The sequence below is a fragment of the Cherax quadricarinatus genome, chromosome 38 (genome assembly GCF_038502225.1).
Source record: "Cherax quadricarinatus isolate ZL_2023a chromosome 38, ASM3850222v1, whole genome shotgun sequence".
Lineage (NCBI taxonomy): Eukaryota > Metazoa > Arthropoda > Malacostraca > Decapoda > Parastacidae > Cherax > Cherax quadricarinatus.
Window position 1 is genome coordinate 26,066,023 of NC_091329.1, and position 18,994 is coordinate 26,085,016.

General features: G+C 38.5%; 1 protein-coding gene across 3 annotated transcripts in view; it reads right to left on the reverse strand.

Moving 5' to 3' along the window:
• Positions 1-18,994, reverse strand: part of ATP8A (ATPase phospholipid transporting 8A1) — an 817,844-nt gene that overhangs the window by 628,647 nt on the left and 170,203 nt on the right. The window lies entirely within an intron of this gene.

Below are 18,994 nucleotides of genomic sequence, written 5' to 3' on the forward strand. Positions count from 1 at the left end.
AGGTTTTGTGTGCGCATGGCACTCGGACAGGTACCGTACCACCGATGAGAATGGAGGAAAGTGATGAAAACTGAGCCAATATTTTTACGAAAAAAGTCGGTGATAAATGAAATTCGCGAAAACAGAGCACAACGAAAAAGGAGGGCCCACTTTATTTAATTTATATAATAGCATCAACGAACTCAACATAAATACAGTGGACCCCCGCTTAACGATCACCTCCCAATGCGACCAATTATGTAAGTGTATTTATATAAGTGCGTTTGTACGTGTATGTTTGGGGGTCTGAAATGGACTAACCTACTTCACAATATTCCTTATGGGAACAAATTCGGTCAGTACTGGCACCTGAACATACTTCTGGAATGAAAAAATATCGTTAACCGGGGGTCCACTGTACTGCTGGAGATTTCCACATTGCTGACTCCACAAGTGCTGCTGCTGGTCTTTGCATACAGTAGATGTACTTATGGAATATTTCCTAATATTCCACAAGATCCATGGCACCACACGCTATGCAAGGCAGTACCACCATGCCAAAAAAGGTCAAAAATAGCTGCAAGAGAATAAAGTCAATGTTACCCAGGGGCCAGTGAACAGCCCTGACTTCAATCCCATCAAGAACTTTTGGAATGAAAAGCAAAGCTCATTTCCAAAAACATATCTGTGCCACGTTCACCAAGGAGAAAAAAAAATCTGCATTCAAGAAATGTGTTTGATATGTTTTAAAAAATTCCTGATTACATGCCTAACCTCCTGAAATCAAATCACACTGAGCCATGACAAAATAATAAAGAGTGAAATTTGTTTATCTTGCTCTTTATTCTATGTAACTTGAAATGCTTTTGCAATCTGGCAATGGCCTAACATCATTTGTGTAGCCTCTAATTTACGTCAACCACATAACCTTCCAAGCATCAACCTTCCTTAATAGTTTGTAGTCTTGCCTCCTAACAACTTTGATCAACAACCCACCAGAATCACTGAGATGTCAGCTTCAGTTATAATGTCTGGATACACACACACACAGTGGACCCTCCCTTTTCGTTGGGCTCTGTAAAATTATTGGATCAGTTTTCCTTGCTTTCCTCCATTCTTGTCGGTGGTACAGCGCTTGTCAGAGTGCCATGCGCACACAAAGCCTCCCACACATGCATTCTGAGGCAGTGTCACTTCATTTCTAGGCGAGTGAACATATCCTGCAGGGCCATAGGAAACATTTTGTAATAATTCGTTGTTTTTTGCACTTGTTTATTCTGTATGGCTGCTAAATAATCCACCATACTCCCAAAGAAAGCTGCTAGTGCCAGCCCATTGATAAAGGTAAGAAACACGATAGAATTCAAGAAAAAACTCGTAGCAAAGTACGATAAGAAAAGTAGTGACTGTACATGCCACTGTACATTCACTACTTTTCTTATCAAGCTTCCTCTGTCAAGAAAAGTGTTCTTATCTCCCTCGTAGCAAAGTACCTGAGTGGAGGAGGAAGAGAGAGGAGAGACTGTGCCTTCTTCAGTGATTCAGCGAGATTACGATATGTACAATACTAAATCAGCAGGAATCAATAAAGGCTATAGCGCCAGCCAGCAATAAAGTGTAGCATTAACCCTTTTAGGGTCGAGAGGCCCTCTCCTAAACTCGTTCTCAGGGTCGAAAATTTTTCAGAAAAAAAAAATCTTATGAAATGAAAGAGAATCTTTTCCTGAACATAATGACACCAAAAGTATGAAATTTGATGGAAAACTTACGGAATTATGCTCTCGTGAAGTTAGCAGCGATGTAGGTCCTCCAAAGAGGACCTACATCATACAGGAGGGAAAGGTACTTCCAGGACACAAGCCTATGAAAGACAGGCTGACTCTTTTGTTCTGTGCTAATGCAGTGGTGATTTTAAAGTGAAGCCTATACTTGTGTATCACTCAGAAAATCTCTTACGAACACAATCAACAAAACCAATCTGCATGTCACACTTGTCAACCAAGCGCATGTTTTGTGTATAATCAATCACTGTCACTGGTTTTCGAATACGTTCATTGTCACTCGATAAACTTTGCCACTGTCTTGCATTTCATTACGGTGAATGGTTGTCAACAATGTGACAATGCCACTGTAATGCCATGATGTCATTGGCAGTAAACACCTGCACGTCATCACCACGAACACCTGCGTTGAGCCTGGGCATATGTTTACGATTAGAACGCACTGTGCCACACACATCTGTCTTGTTCACTCGCATGAAATCACTGAGTAATGGGCTTGTGTACCAGTTATGAATGTATGGTTAAGGTGCCATCATGTTTCTCACTACGTCACCTGATATACCCAATAACATCTTGGTATCTTTCAATGTTTTACTACCCGTGTATACAACAATATCCAACACCAGGCCACTGTCCAATCACTACAAACAATTTTATAAGCGGTTCCTCTTGCTCACTTGAATGACAGTCTACCTTTGAACAAAATCAAAGACTCGTCTACAAGATTCTTGAATGGATAAAAGTATATCCTGAACTTTTGTTTGAGATACATGAAAACATTTCTAATCTTGTATAACCTGTCACTTCTCCTGCAACATACACCTGTTCACTGGTATTATTTCCTGAAGGATGGGGTACAAATTAGCCGATCTGTGGACCAGACCTTATAGACGTGAGGCATAAGCATTAGGCAAATACATTTCTGCAACAGTCGTCTCTTTCCACCTGTGTAGTCTTGACTGTGGTGATAAGATCGTATTTGCCAACTGAAAATACTTATTACTTTCCCTGACAATAGTTTCCATCAATGGCTGGTCAAAGAATAATTCAAAGAATTCCTCAGTGTGTTTAAGAAAAACAATGTCATTAAGAACAAGTTGTGGAAAGCAAATAATAAGGCATGGGTCACAAGGCAAATTTTCTAAGAGTGGGTCCATGAAGTGTTGGGCCCCAGTGTGAGAAAATACCTCCTAAAAAATAATTTGCCACTCAAGTGCCTCCTGTTAATGGACAATGCTCCTGCACATCCTCCAAACTTCGTAGACCTACTGTCTAGGAACTACAGTTTCATCACAGTGAAGTTCTTGCCTCTTAACACCACTCCTCTCCTCCAGGCCATGGACCAGCAGAACTACAGTTTCATCACAGTGAAGTTCTTTCTTAACAACTCCTCATGGAAAAAACTCTACAAAAAAGCAGTGTTTGAAAAGTGCTTTGAAGTGACCAAAGACACTAAGTTGACCCTAAGAGAGTTCTGGAGAAATCACTTCAATATCTACAGCTCCATAAGTCTTATAGGCAATGCTTGGGAGGGAGTGACTTCCAAGACTTTGAACTCTGCTTGGAGACAATTGTGGCCAGATTGTGTCCAAAAGAGGGATTTTGAAGGGTTTGAGGCTGACCCTGACCCTGCTGACCCCTCTGCCTGTTGTGGACTCTACTGTGGCATTGGGGAACACCCTGAGGCTGGAAGTGAGTGGCAAGGATGTGGAAGAGTTGGAGGAGGACCACAGGGAAGAGCTAACCACTGAAGAGCTGGAAGAGCATCATCTGGAACAGTATCAGACCGCAGCTCAGGAACTTGCTTCAGAGGAGGAAGAGGGAGTGGATGAGGTTCCTTCTTCAAAGATTAAGGAGATTTGTGCCAAGTGGAATGATGTGCAAATGTTTATGAAGAAGTACCACCATGAGCAAGCTGAAACACACCATCTTTGCAACAAGTTCAGTGACAGAACCATGTCCCATTTTAGGGAAATCTTACAGGTGCCAGAAACAGAGGACTGTGGACAGTTATTTTGTGAGACAGGGGTCCAGTGACTCTCAAGCTGGTCCTAGTGGCATTAAAAGACAGAGAAGGGAAGTAACCTCAGTGAGGGCTTTGATACCTCAAGTCCTTATGGAGGGGGATTTCTCTTCCAAACACTAACCCCAACTCCCTCTCCTCCTTATCTTCCAGATGCCATCACCAATCTTCAATAAAGGTAAGTAAAAATGTTATTTTATATGTTTATTTAAATTTATTACTAATTGCATTTTTTTTAACAAGTCAGCTGTCTCCCACCGAGGCAGGGTGACCCAAAAAGAAAGAAAATCCCCAAAAAGAAAATACTTTCATCATTCAACACTTTCACCTCACTCACACATAATCACTGTTTTTGCAGAGATGCCCAGAACACAACAGTTTAGAAGTATATACGTATAAAAATACACAATATATCCCTCCAAACTGCCAATATCTCAAACCCCTCCTTTAGAGTGCAGGCATTGTACTTCCCATTTCCAGGACTCAAGTCCGGTTATATAAAATAACCAGTTTCCCTGAATCCCTCCACTAAATATTACCCTGCTCACACTCCAACAGCTCGTCAGGTCCCAAATAACATTTGTCTCCATTCACTGCTAACTAACACGCTCGCGCACTCTTGCTGGAAGTCCAAACCCCTCGCCCACAACACCTCCTTTACCCCCTCCCTCCAACCTTTTCGAGGACGACCCCTACCCCGCCTTCCTTCCCCTACATATTTATACGCTCTCTATGTCATTCTACTTTGATCCATTCTCTCTAAATGACCAAACCACCTCAACAAACCCTCTTCAGCCCTCTGACTAATACTTTTATTAACTCCACACCTTCTCCTAATTTCCACACTCCGAATTTTCTGCATAATATTTACACCACACATTGCCCTCGCTGCAGCATTTACAACCCAAGCTTCACACCCATATAAGTGTGTTGGTACTACTATACTGTCATACATTCCCTTCTTTGTCTCCATAGATAACATTTTTTGCCTCCACATATACCTCAATGCACCACTCACCTTTCTTCCTTCATCAATTCTATGATTAGCCTCATCCTTCATAAATCCATCTGCTGACACGTCACCTCCCAAATATCTGAAAACATTCACATCTTCCATACTTCTCCCCAATTTGATATTTTCATCACCTTACTCTTTTCTGCCTTCACTTTCAACTTTCTACCTTTACACACACTCCCAAACTCGTTCACTAACCTTTGCAATTTTTCTTTAGAATCTCCCATAAGCACAGTATCATCAGCCAAAAGTAACTGTCACTTCCCAATTTGTATTTAATTCCCCTTAACTTAATCCCACACCTCTCCCGAACACCCTAGCATTTACTTCTTTTACAACTCCATCTATAAATACATTAAACAACCATGGTGACATTACACATCCCTGTTTAAGACCTACTTTTACCGGGAAATAGTCTCTCTTCTACACACCCTAACCTGAGCCTATCCTCATAAAAACTCTTTACAGCATTTAGTAACTTCCCACCTATTCCATATACAGTAGGGCCCCACTTATAAGGAGGGTTAGGTTCCAGGCTGTCGCCGGAAAACAGACATCGCCGGAAAGCAGAACGCCATTTTTTTCCATTTATAAATTCATATAAATGCCAGACAACAAGTATACACTAAATTATATTAAATTAGTAATAGAACCAGGCATTAAAAACACACAAAGTAAAATACATTCACAGTAAATTCATTACTTATCTTAAAGTACACCTACCATCCGACTTACGACCGAGTTCGGTTCTGAGAAACCGGTCATAAGTCGAAATGGTCGTAAGTCGAACTTTACTACTGAATACCAACAAAACATTTTTGTAATGACTTTATTTTATTGTTTTATTTTGGTATTTCATGTTTTACTTTACTTTTTATGCTGTTAGTACTGTATTTTATACTGTAAGGTTTAGGATAAACACTGTGTACAACACAAATATTTGTTTATTTCCCAGAAATTTGACATAAAAAACACGGTCGTAAGTCGAGTGGTCGTAAGTCGAGCACGTCGTAAGTCGGATGGTAGGTGTATTTGTAATCTTAATGTAGGGAGAGAGGTGAGTAGTACTTATTTGTAGGAAGTCATGCACAGGTAGCCCAGGTGTAAGTAGCCCTGGCTCCCCATCTCATACTTAATATATGATATTTAAAACATCCCAGAGAGGTAAAATACACATACAGTACACTCATTATTTACCTTAAAATATGTGTAGTCTTAATATAGGCAGAGAGGCGAGTAGTATTTATTTGTAGGAAGTCAGTGTAGGTAGCCGGCAGGTGTAGCCCACCTGGGCTACACCTACCAGCTACCTACACTGTGGCCCAGAGCCATATTATTAACATCGACATGCCTTGTTCACTGAATTTAATCATTTCTAACAACTACCTTTAGGTGCCATCATAAACGAAGGTAGAAGTAATGAATAATTCATGCTGAAAATTGTAAACAAAAGCAGAGCGAGTGGCTGGGCCAAACGCAGATTCATACACATTTTCTCTGATGGCTGAGCAGAGAAAATGTAATGTTGTCCCTCCACCTAGCTACCACACAGCTCCACAAGTATTATTATCAGAGCATATAAAATATGCAATAAATGCAAGACAACAAGTTTACACTAACTTATATTAAGTTAGCAATAGAAATAGGCATCAAAAACACAATAAAAGGTAAGATACACACAGAGTACACTTATTACTTACCTTAAAATATTAATATTAATGTGTGAGAGGTGAGTGGCATGGTGTTTATTGAATAAAATCAGAATGGCACACCATCATCCTCTACCTTGGCACTTAAAGCAAGAGGCTTACGACTTCTCCTTTTATCACAGCTAACCTTAGACGCCATCGTCAATGAGAGCCAACTAGTTAATGAAAGAGTAAACAAGAGAGAGAACGGATACAGAGTTGAGACAATGTAAGAATACAAACTGAACAGGTAGTGGACGATCACTTGGTCAGGCGAAATAAATGCATATTAATGTGTGTCTACTTTTAGTTCATTCACGTCCATTTGTAAAAGTTTGTAAAACATTTACCTCAATATTTTTTTATTATAATAATAATTACCTCACAATACAAATACTCTTACATTGTGTACAAGTTGTAAAAGTTAGTTCAGAATAAACAAACAGCAACACACCAGTTTTAGAGTGAATGAAAATAATAATAATAATAATAATAATAATTATTATTATTATTATTAATAATAATAATAATAATATTATTATTATTTATTATAAAAAGCACTAAATCCACAAGGGTCGTGAATTGCTATATATAGAGTAAAGGCATACGAAAAGAATATTTTTCTACAGTTATCCCCCCGTTTGACTAGAGAAAACGTAATTCTTCCTACACTACCTACACAGCTGCTTGGTAAACAAATCTCATATTTACGTCAATTTTTATTCTGTGAGTGTATGTATCATGTTTATATACTATGTAATGGGTTTCATATATAATTTTGAGGAAAATATCTTAGATGGATTAATGAAAATGCCTATATTGATGTAAAATAAGACATTTAGTGTGCCAAAGAGTGGTTATTATTACATAGTATTGGCGTCATGAGTAGAGAAAGACTTAGCGATTTTAATGTGTACCTGCACACCAGCACAGTGTGTAAGTATATTTAAGTACAGGTACACTTAAGTATAATTATCAGAGTACATATAAAATATGCAGTAACTTTAAAACACTTGAAATTTTGGAAAGTTTCCTGACATAATAGATGAGGTCATGGAAAATGTAAACAAACCGGGTGGGGAGCGCCGTATTTGAAAGAATGCTTGCCGAATAGCAAATTTTGGTCATAATTTGACATCGCCATATTAGCAGAATGCCGTAAAGCGGGGCCTTACTGTACTTGCAACATCTGCCACATTGCTTCCCTATCCACTCTATCACATGCCTTTTCTAAATCCATAAATGCAATAAAAACTTCCCTACCTTTATCTAAATACTGCTCACATATATGCTTCAATGTAAATACTTGATCTACACATCCCCTACCCACTCTAAAACCTCCTTGCTCATCCGCAATTCTACATTCTGTCTTACCTCTAATTCTTTCAATAATAACCCTACCGTACACTTTTCCTGGTATACTCAGTAAATTTATTCCTCTATAATTTTTACAATCTCTTTTGTCCCCCTTCCCTTTATATAAAGGGACTATACATGTTATTTGCCAATCCCTAGGTACCTTCCCCTCTTTCATACATTTATTAAACAAAAGTACCAACCATTCCAACACTTCGTCCCCCCCTGCTTTTAACATTTCTGTCATGATCTCGTCAGTTCCAGCTGCTTTACCCCCTTTCATTCTACGTAATGCCTCACGCACCTCTCCCACACTCACCTCCTGCTCTTCTTCACTCCTAAAAGATGGTATACCTCCCTGGCCAGCGCATGAAATTACCGCTTCCCTTCGTTGACATTTAAAAGTTCCTCAAAATATTCTCGCCATCTACCCAAAACCTCCTTCTCCCCATCTACTAACTCCCCTACTCTGTTTTTAACTGACAAATCCATTTGTTCCCTAGGCTTTCTCAACTTGTTTAACTCACTCCAAAATTTTTTCTTATTTTCATTAAAATTTCTTGACAGTGCCTCTCCCACTCTATCATCTGCTCTCCTTTTGCACTCTCACCACTCTCTTCACCTTCTTTCACTCTCCATATACTCTGCTCTTCTTATAACACTTCTGCTTTGTAAATACCTCTCATAAGTTACCTTTTTCTCTTTTATCACACTCTTTACTTCATCATTCCACCAATCACTCATCCCTCCTGCCCCCACCCTCCTATAACCACAAACTTCTGCCCCACATTCTAATACTGCATTTTTAGAACTATTCCAACCCTCTTCAAACCCCCCACTACTCATACCTGCACCAGCCCACCTTTCTGCCAAATGTTGCTTATATTTCACCCAAACTTCCTCCTCCCTTAGTTTATACACTTTCACCTCCCTCTTACTTGTTGTTGCCATTTTCCTCTTATCTAATTGTACTATGTACATTATATTTATGTCTGTTGTGTGTATGCAAAACGATAATGTAATCTCTATAAAATGTATTTTTTTGTGAATATTTTTGAGTTTCTGGAATGGATTAATTGTATTTCCATTATTTCTTATGGGAAATATTGGTTCGACTTTTGAACATTTTGACTTCAGAACTAGCTTCTGGAACGGATTAAGTTCTAAACTTGAGGGTCCAATATATGTCACAAGTATTGTTGCGTTGTTGTTGCTGTCAGGTGTATAAGGGCTACTGAGAGTATAAGCCTTACATGGTGGTGGAGACGGCAGCAGAGGCGGTAGAGGCGGTGGTGTTCTCAGTCACCCTATTAACTCCAACAACATTGGAGGAATTAGGTTCATGCTGTCCTTTTTCTATCGATTGATCACTTAACTTACTCACTACACTGTTAATGCTACACTTTATCGCTGGCTGGTGCTGTAGCCTTTATCAACTCGCGTTGCTTTAGTATCATACATATCGCAAAATCACTGAATAAGGTACATTCTCCCCTCTCTCTTTCTCCTCCACTTTGGTACTCTGCTATGAGTTCTTTCTTGAATTCTATAGTCTTTCTCACCTTCTTTACCAAAGGGCTGGCACTAGTACAATATTTTACGATGTTTTCATGTTTTTTATGATTTGTAAAGTAGAAGAACATAAGTGCAACTAATGTGACATTTTATTGTGGCAACGTTTCGCTCTCCAGGAGCTCTGTCAAGCTGGCTTGACCAAGCTCCTGGAGAGCGAAAAATGCATCTAAGGATACATTAAATACATTCCATATTATCCATATTATCACTGTTTTTGGTGCTTGTTTCTGCAAAATAAGTCACCCTGGGCCCCAAGAGAGCTCCTAGTGCCAACCCTTCGAGACCAAAGGTGCTAATGACCATTGAAATGAAGAGAGAGATAATTGCAAAGTACAAAAGTGGAGTGCGTGTGTCGGAGCTGGTCAGGTTGTATAGTAAACCCCAATCAACCATTTCTACTATAGTGAGCAGGAAAACGGCAATCAAGGAAGCTGTTCTTGCAAAAGGTGCAACTGTGATTACGAAACAGCGACTGCAAGTGTTAGTAAATGTTGACTGTTATTGGTGTGGATAAATGAAAAACAGATAGCAGGAGATAGCATCTCTCAAGCGATCATTTGTGAAAAGGCTAGGCAGTTGCATGACAATTTGGTAAAGAAATTGCCTGCAACTAGTGGTGATGTGAATGAACTTAAGGCCAGCAAAGGTTGGTTTGAAAGATTTAAGAATCGTAGTGGCATACATAGTGTGATTAGGCATGGTGAGGCTGCCAGTTCAGACCACAAAGCGGCTGAAAATTTTTTTATTTTTATTATTAACACACTGGCCGATTCCCACCAAGGCAGGGTGGCCCGAAAAAGAAAAACTTTCACCATCATTCACTCAATCACTGTCTTGCCAGAGGGGTGCTTTACACTACAGTTTTTAAACTGCAATATTAACACCCCTCCGAGTGCAGGCACTGTACTTCCCATCTCCAGGACTCAAGTCCGGCCTGCCAGTTTCCCTGAATCCCTTCATAAATGTTACTTTGCTCACACTCCAACAGCACATCAAGTATTAAAAACCATTTGTCTCCATTCACTCCTATCAAACACGCTCACGCATGCCTGCTGGAAGTCCAAGCCCCTCGCACACAAAACCTCCTTTACCCCTCAAGGAGAACATAGAGGCTGAAGGATTGAGACCTGAACAAGTGTTTGTGACAAAACAGGCCTGTTTTGGAAGAAATTGCCAAGCAGGACCTACATTACTCAGGAGGAAAAGCAACCTCAAGTCCTAATGGAGGGGGATTCCCCTTCTAAACAGTAGGTTCAGCACTCTCCCCTCCTCCCATCCCATCAATCATCACCAGATCTTCATTAAAGGTAAGTGTCAATTATTCTATTGTTATTATTCTACTGTTATTGTTGTTATTGTAATTATTCTATTGCATTAAACTTAATATTTCATGTGGTAAAAGTTTTTTTTTTTTCATACTTTTGGGTGTCTTGCATGGATTAATTTGATTTCCATTATTTCTTATGGGGAAAATTGATTCGCTTTCCAATAATTTTGGTTTACGATGAGCTCTCAGGAACAGATTAATATCGCGAACCGGGGGTCCACTGTACACGTATTACAATTATTTTTGCCTTGCACAATGAACTACAGTATTATTTTACAGTTGTTTCAAGGTGTGATATTCCTGGAAACCTGGTGACAGGCACAGCAGTATATCAAACAACTTAGAGCAATACATGTACTTTGTAGCATTGTTGGCAGGGCAACTGGTGATGTCAGAAATGCTGCTGGTGCCACACGTGGTGTTGGTAAGGCAGCTGAAGGTGTAATATATAGTGTTAGCAAGGTCAGTAGTAGTGCCACAACTAGTGTTGGCAGGGCAGACAGTAATGTCACATGTGACGTTGACAGGACAACCGGTGGTGTCAGGGCAGCTGGTGGTGCCATATGTGGCATGTTTACATTTCATATTAAAAGAATGTTCATCAGTGTCACATCAATCAGCACTTTAAAGCCAGGCACTGCAAGAACAACTTCCTGAGGTGATTTCATCCATCATGCCCTGCACTCACCAAATTTGAAGGCACAAAAAAATTAGATATATGTTATACCTAAGACAGCCTGTATGGTGTACATCAGACACAATTTGAAGAGCTAAAATCAAGTATATTCCCAGATAAAAAAAAAAAATGACCCTTATCCCCAACTACAACATAAATTCTGGAACAACAAAACAACACTGTTATATATACTGCTTACAAAATCCAAACAAATAACCACAAAAAGGTTAAACAAATCATGGTTCACAAGTGGCTCCTTCAGATCAACTGATAAGAAACATGACAATGAAAATAAGTACAGGAGGGGTTCGCACATTTGGCACCCTCTTTTCAGTATTCCACATTTATGTTGGTTTGCAATTGAGCCAGTGTTCATTATGTTCTGTTGTTTTACTGTTTTTCCATTTTCACACAACAGTAAGGAAAGGGGAATCAGCATAATATTTTAAGATAAGTACTGTATGTACTGTGTATCTATTTAACTTTTTTATGCTTAGGTGTATTGAGTACTTAACCCTTTCAGGGTCCGTCCCATTGATCTATGGCTTTACGTTCAGGGTCCAAATCGTAGATCTATGCCATGAGCTCAGCTCACTCTGATAAACTGTGAGTGGTAAATTTGGGCCTAGATATGAGAGAATACATCTATGTGGTATGTGTGCATCACATAAAACAAATCCTGCAGCACAATGTGTATGAGAGAAAAAAACTGAGACCGTGATTCTTGATTAAAACGACTTTGCCGTGTTTTTTGTATGTTTTTTGTAGTTGTATTTGCAATTTCTTGGTCTCATTTAATAGAATGGAAGACATATTGCAGAAATAGAGATGATTTTGATTGGTTTTAGCACTGGAAATGGCTTGAAACTGAGCTCAAAGTAGCAGAAATGTTAAATTTTTGCCGATGTTCAAGAGTAAACAAACGACCTCACATGTCTAATACACGCCAGCTGGTGGGTCTAATATACATTCACAAATGTGGTGATGATATTTATACAATTATTACAATATTGCATAACAGTAAATCTTCTATTTTTTGGTGTGAATAAAAATTCATTATGTGAATAAAAAATCAAAATGGAATTTATTTGTAAAGCCTCAAAACGTAACTAATGAACAGAGGAAATATTAGTTTAGTGCCAGGAATACCTACATTGTTTATTCTGGACCCTATTTTGAAATTGGAATATTTTGAACTTTGTGTTAAATTGGCCAAATCACCAATTTCCGATCACTTTATTTTGTAGTTGAAACAGTTGACTTGGCGATTTCTTGTGCTCAATCAATAGAATAGAAGTAATACTAGTGAAATAGCTAAGAATTTGGTCGACTGGAATATACATCAATGATCTTCCAAACGTATCTCGACACCTGAACCCCATTCTCTTTGCTGACGACACGACTTATGTCATCTCTCACCCTAATCTTGCAACCCTCAACACCATTGTTAATGAGGAGCTGATCAAAATATCGACTTGGATGACAGCCAATAAACTTACGCTTAACGTTGACAAAACCTACTACATTATGTTTGGTAGCAGAGCAGGAGATGCGCAAATTAACATTAAGATCGACAACACTCTAATTACCAGGCATAATGAGGGCAAATTCCTAGGCCTATACCTCGGCAACAACCTGAACTTCAGCACCCATATCCAACACATAACCAAAAAAGTATCCAAAACAGTTGGGATCCTCTCCAAGATACGACACTACGTGCCGCAAACTGCCCTTCTCACACTATACCATTCACTTATATATCCATACCTCACCTATGCTATCTGTGCTTGGGGTTCAACTGCAGCAACACACCTAAAGCCAATAATAACCCAACAAAAAGCCGCAGTAAGAATAATCACCAAATCCCATCCCTGGCGACCCCCCCCCCCACTCTTCATAGATCTAAACTTACTCCCTGTTCAGTACATCCACACTTACTACTGTGCAATCTACATCTACAGGACCTTAAATTCCAATATTAACCTTGACCTAAAACGCTTTCTTGATAGTTGTGACAGAACCCACAGGCACAACACCAGACACAAACATCTCTATGACATTCCCAGTGTCCGACTAAACCTTTACAAAAATTCAATGTATGTCAAAGGCCCTAAAATCTGGAACACCCTACCTGAAAATTCCAAAACTGCAGACACATTCATCACCTTCAAAACTACCATCAGAAAACATCTTATCTCCCTGATACACCCTGTCAACTAATAATACGAATACCACCTGGTGGTTCACACTTACACTCACTCACCCATTTGACCATAAACAGAAATATCAATCTCAATCTCAAAATAATGAATCTTAACTAGTCATAAGTTGGCCTGTGATACTCCAATACTGAAACTACGTATAGTGCCAAAACAAAAGCATTCACATTGCTAAACTCACAACTAGTATTTAGTCACTTAGCCATAATACCAACTTATCTCATAATTTTGTAACATTTTAAACCTAAGATTTAATATAAATCTGCCCGAAATGCCTAGCCATGCTAGGCGTTCTAGTGGTACACTCTGTAATTATTATTTTACTACATGTAAACCACACAATAACCAAATTCTGTAAACTCAGCATTGTAATACTACTTATAGAGAATAAAGTTTGAATTTGAATTAAAATGGGAGTCAAAGTCGGCAAAATCGTCGATTCGTTAATATCGCTGACACATCAAAATATGCGAGAGCATAATTTTGTCAATTTTTCCATCAAATTTCATACTTTTTGTTTTATTACCTTCACAAAAAGATTCTCTACCATTTCATAAGAAAAAACTAATTTTTTTTTTTGAAAATTCTTGGACACTGGGACACACACCACTTCAGATTTTGGCCTTGGACCCAGAAAGGGTTAATTTATGATAGTACATATAAACATGTTATCAGACATTTTAGATGCATTTGATAATGAAAAACACTCTTTTATACCTGCCAGCAATATTTACCACATGGGATCAGGAATTTAACCCTTTCAGGGTCCCCAGGCCCTCTCCGAGACTTGTTCTCAGGGTCGCACAAATTTAAAAAAAAAGAAAAAAAATTCTTATTAAAAGATATGAGAATCTTTTCCCAATCATAATGACACCAAAAGTATGAAATTTGATGGAAAACTTACATCGTCGAGACTGCTAACTTCGCGAGAGCACTATTTTCGGGCAATTCCAGTGTACTAGTCGACAAAAATCATGACTATTTTGCTAGAACTCCATTTTTTCTATCGAATGAGTACAAGAAACCACCAATTTACCGATTTCAACTATCCAATAAAGTGGTCAGAATTTAGCAATTTTGCCAATTTCACACAAACTTCAAAAGATGCCAATTTCCGAATAGAGTCCAGAATAAACAAGAAACACATTCCTGGCACTAAAATAACAAGTTCTCTGTTCATTAGTCACATCCCCAGGCCCCTCTTTATATTTCTTTGGCTTTCCACTTTGAATTTTTATTCTTAAAAAAAAATAGAAGATTTACTGTTAAGCAGACTACTGCATTAGTGTAGAAATGGTATAAATAATATCAGTGCACTTGTGAAAGAACATTAGACTCACCGGTTGACGTGTATTGGACGCTTGGCATGATTTGTTTACTTTTGAACTTTGGTAAAAATCAAACATTTCTGCTACTTTGAGCTCAATTTCAAAGTACTTTTCATTGTAAACCAGTCAAAATCATCTCAATTTCTGTAATGTCTTCCATTCTATAAAATGAGACCAGGAAAACTAGAATACAACCATAAATACCATACGAAAATGCAGTGCAAAGTCGCTGTTTTAATCCAAAAACATGGTCAGAGTTTTTTTCTCATTACGCACTGTGCGCTGCAGGATTTTTTTTATACCACGCACACTGACCACATAGACCCATTCTTTCATATGTAGGCCTACCAGCTTTCTCTAACTAGATTTGAGGGCGCTAGAATTTAGGCATACTAGTACGTCAAAAACCCTGGGGCGTAAGCCGTACTAGTACGGCCGAAACCCTGAAAGGGTTAAGAGCCGTAAAAACAGGGCCCTCCTGTATAAGCCAGGCCTTCTATTTAAGGATACAGTAAAGCAAAAAATAATCTGCAACCCTCAATAGAATAACTAGAGAATACAAGCAAAATTATTTTTCTAACAGACTTAACTTTATTTCTTTCATGTATCCTTCAACCCCTTTACTGTCGGAAGCCCTGAAATTAAAAGTGCTCACAACATTTTTTCTGTTTATAAATCATGTCCCCAGGCCTCTCCTATATTACACTTGCCCTCCATCACATAAAAAACTTACGATTTACCCTATTTCTCGAATAATAAAGTATAACCAGGTAGGCTTGGCCATTATTTATGATTTCCCAATAATTGACTCAGACCTATTAAAAACAGATAACACAGACCTTACTCAGCAAAAATCAAATATTTCCATTACTTTGAGCTCAACTTCAAGCTACTTCTGCTCCTGAAACCAATCAAAATCATCTTTATTTCAGTAGCATGCCTTCCATTTTATCAAATGAAACCAAGAAACAGCAAACAAAACCATAAAAACCATCCTATAAATTGCCTCAAAATCACTATTTTAAACCAAATACAAGGTCAAAGTTTTGCTTTTCCCATCATTCCATCATTCTTTTTATACTGTGCACACTCACTGCACAGACCCACTCTCTCATGTCTAGGCCAAAATTTACCACTCACAGCTCAACTAAAGGAGCCGTGTTCAAAACATAGATCTACATGAGGGACTTCAGCATCAATAATGTAGATCTATGTGATAGGGCTAAGGAGATAGGGTTAAGGAGATAGGGTTAAGGAGATGGGGTTAAGGAGTTAGTACCTATCATATAAATTTATCCATAGTTTTAAAAAACTGAGGATTTACCATATGTCCTAACAGGAGAGGTGTTCCCCATCCTTAATATCTGGAATCTAGCTTCACTTTTTAACAGACATTAAAAAGAATCTACAGCACTCAGATGAGTTCCTCTCTTCTATCTCTTCCCATTATCTTTCTATTATTCCCCTTTTATCCCTCCCTCTCTTGCATTCCCTCCCACTTTCTCTCACATTTCTTTTCTCCACCTCTCTCTCTCACCTTACATCTAACACAGCACAGCATGGACAGCAGGAAGAACACTGCCTCCTCCTCTCACTTGCACTTTTACATTTCATCAGGCACAGCACTTTTCACTGTTATTGTAAAGATATTAAATAATTAAACACCTGGGCATAATGTGTAGGAAGGTAGTGGTGAGGTTTATTGTGTGCCCAGGATGTTGTGGTGTAAGGTTATGCACCACAACACTGGACAGCGAATAGATGCAGTCAACCAGCCACCACCCAAGAACATTGTAAATATTGAATTATGGTTCCCAACCAATCTTTACCAAACAAATATGAATTTTCCACACATGAATAGCATGAAAATATACAAAATATAAATGTTTTGGTAAAAATCTAACAGAAAATCATAATTTATAAAATTTAACTTCAACAAAATCATATTTAATCAACAGTTCTGACCAATATTTATATATGTATATACATAAAATGAACAAAGTATGAACACGTTTGTTAACCTTTTCAGGGTCAAGACCCCCAATCCTGAACTCGCTCTCAGGGTCAGGGTTGAAAAATTTAAAAAACAAAGATTAGTTTTTCTTATGAAATGATAGAAAATCTTTTCCCGGTGGTAATGATACCAAAAGTATGAAATTTGATGGAAAACTAACGGAATTATGCTCCCGTGAAATTAGCAGTCTCAACGATATTTATGCAGCGGCGATTTCGCTCACTTTGAGCCCTATTTTCAGCCAATTCCAATGTTCCAGTTGACTACAATCACAGCTATTTCATTAGAACTCCATTTGTTCTATCGAATGAGTACTACAAGAAACCGCCCATTTACCGATTTCAACTACCCAATGAAGTGGTCCTGAATAAACAAGACATTCCTGGCACTAAAATAACATTTTCTCTGTTCATTAGTCATGTCTCCAGGCCCTTCTTATATTAACTCTTGATTCCCATTTTGAATTTTTATTCTCACAAAAAATAAGATTTACTGTTATGCAGACAACTGCATTGTAAAAATGGTATAAATAATATCAGCACACTTGTGAAAGAATATTAGACTCGCCAATTGACGTGTATTGGACGCATGGTGTGATTTGTTTACTATTGAACATCGGCAAAAATCGAACATTTCTGCTATTTTGAGCTCAATTTCAAGGTACTTTTCATTGTGAAACCAATCACAATCATCTCAGTTTCTGTAATACATCTTCCATTCTATCAAATGAGACCAAAAAAACGAGAATACAACCATAAATACCATATGAAAATACACTGCAAAGTCGCTGTTTTAAACCAAAAAACACTGTCGGAGTTTTTTTTTCCCCCATTATGCACTGCGTGCTGCAGGATTTTTTTTATACTGTACACACTGACCATGCAGACCCATTCTTTCATATGTAGGACTACCAGCTTTCTTCCACTCAATCTGAAGGCGCTAGAATTTATGCGTACATATACGGCACCAACCCTGAAAGGGTTAAAAATGAAAAACCTATTTTAAATCTTTTATCTGAATATTTGCTATGATTGTACCAGCAGATCAGCATTCGTAAGTAATTAATCATTTCTAAAGTACCCCAATGATAACACAGTATATAAGTTAGGGGCCTACTGTACTCTCGTGTACCTTCCCACATCCTCCATTTGGCTTTGCTCAACTGCACTGCCTCCTGTTCCTTTGGCTTTTGTTGGCAGACTGCAGGCAGCTAACTTACCTTCTGCCACCTCTTTTTCCTCTCCTACCCGTCCCTCCCAGTTACCACGTGCCAATGCCTTTCCCTGAACCCCTATGGTTTCCATTCCCCGTATAATTCTGATTCAGCATTAGTATATAGTGACCAATGATACATATACTATATTAGCAGCCAAATAGTGTAAATGACAAAAAATGTGTTATACAGTTGACCCCCGCATAACGATCACCTCCAAATGCGACCAATTATGTAAGTGTATTTATGTAAGTGCGTTTGTACGTGTATGTTTGGGGGTCTGAAATGGACTAATCTACTTCACAATATTCCTTATGGGAAAAAATTCGGTCAGTACTGGCACCTGAACATACTACTGGAATGAAAAAAGTTCGTTAACCGGGGCCACTGTATTTGTATTAGGAAATATGATAAATACCTGTTATGTTGTAAAATACTTTACCTGTACACACAACAAGGTAGTGAAAACAGGGATGCTGGCAGGGTGGGTGTGTAGGGAAGGGTTCTCTGTTCAATACAGGCACAAGTCCAGTGTGTTAATGGCACTGCAAACCCCCTCCCTACCTCTCAGCTGTCAAAGGAGCATATCTGTTTCCCTCCTAAAGTTTTTTGTTTATTACAGTCTGAGAACCCAACTCCTTTTTTGCTATTACTTAATCAGTTCAATTAATAATTGGATGAACTGGTGTACTGTTGACAAGTATGAAGACAAAGACACAGAACAAGCTTTTATTAGGACATCTTTTAACTCTATATAGAACAAAATGCTATCCAATAAAAACTTCTTCTGCAACTTGTGT